Source organism: Galeopterus variegatus, unplaced genomic scaffold (genome assembly GCF_000696425.1).
Source record: "Galeopterus variegatus unplaced genomic scaffold, G_variegatus-3.0.2 Scaffold332, whole genome shotgun sequence".
Lineage (NCBI taxonomy): Eukaryota > Metazoa > Chordata > Mammalia > Dermoptera > Cynocephalidae > Galeopterus > Galeopterus variegatus.
Window position 1 is genome coordinate 613,808 of NW_007726443.1, and position 1,566 is coordinate 615,373.

Consider the following 1,566-nt stretch of genomic DNA (forward strand, 5'->3'; position numbering starts at 1 on the left):
TATGAGGGTGAGGCCCCTAGGATTTTATTATTCTTTGGAATGTAAGTAAATGTCTTTAGGACTAGAGAAGTTTTCTCTGGAAGTCTCTCTTTTTAGGTTTGCTATTTAATCAACTTTTAACCCAGTTACCAGTTATCCAGCTCAGAAAGTTCTGAGAAATACAAATTTTGATTTATTTTTCTTTTCTTAGCTTAAGGCAGAAGTTTAGATAATTACTTTCAAAACTTTTTCTTTTTTTTACCGTGTGCATGTAAAGCTACAAATTTCACTTTAAGCACTACCCCAGCAGCAGATATGTTGTGTTTTCATTATCAATCAAAGCATTTTCTAACATCTCTTAACATGACACAAGGGTCATTTTAAATTGTGTTGTTTAATTTCCAAGCACTCAGGAATTTTCCATATATCCTATTGTTATTGCTTCCTGGCTTAATTCATTTGTGGACCAGAACATATTCTGTAGTATTTCAATAATTTTAAATTTATTGAAACTTGGTTTATAGCCCAGCATATGGTCTATTATAGTAAAAGTTCAATGTGCACTTGAAAGTAATGTGTGTTCTTCAGTAGTTAGGTGGCATGTTCTATAAATGTCAATTAGGTCAAATTGATTGATAGCGTAGTTCAGGTCTACTATATACCTAGTGATTTTCTGTCTACTAGGTCTATGAATTACTGAGAGAGGAGTATTAAAATCTTCAACAATAATTGGGTTTTGTCTATTTCTTCTTGCAGTTCTTTTAGTTTTTCCTTCATATATTTTTTTATCTCTCTGTTTAAGTGCATACACATTTAGGATTTTTAAGCCTTCTCTATAAATTGATTATTTTATCAAATAAAATGATAATGTCCCTCTTTCTCTCATGTAATGTTCCCTTTTATGAAGTTTATTTTATAGACTTCATAGAAGGCAATCTATTTACAGATTCCCTTTTAAAAGCTATTCATAGGTATTATTACAGACATTTCTGCTTTATTCTGATTAATATTTGCATAATATATCCTTTTCTATGCTTTCACTTTTAACATATGTGTCTCTGTATTTCAGGTAGCTTTTCCATATACAGCATATAATTGGGTCTTGCTGTTTTTTTTTTATCCAGAATGGCAATCTATGCCTGTTAATTGCAGCATTTAGATCATTCATATTTAATATAATTATTGATATTCTTGAGTTCAGATCTTGCTGCTTATTCTCTATTTTTGCATCTTTTGCTTGTTTGTTTGTTTTGGTTCTTTTTTACTTCACTTTTTAAAATTAATGTAATATTTTTTAGTATTCCATTTTATCTCCATTATTGGCTTATTAGCTACAGCTTTGTGCTTTATATTTTTAGTAGATTCTCTATAATTTTCAATATGTATTTCTAACATATCACAATATAGCTCAGAATGTAGCAAATTTTCTCTGTAGAGGGCCAAGTAGATATTCTTTTTTAAGAATAACACTTTAAAAATGCAAAAAACATTCTTAGTGTGTGGGCCTTAGAAGAAATACAGGAAACAGGACAGATTTGGCCTATGGGTCATAGCTGGCCAACCATTGCTGGCAATACTCATATTTGA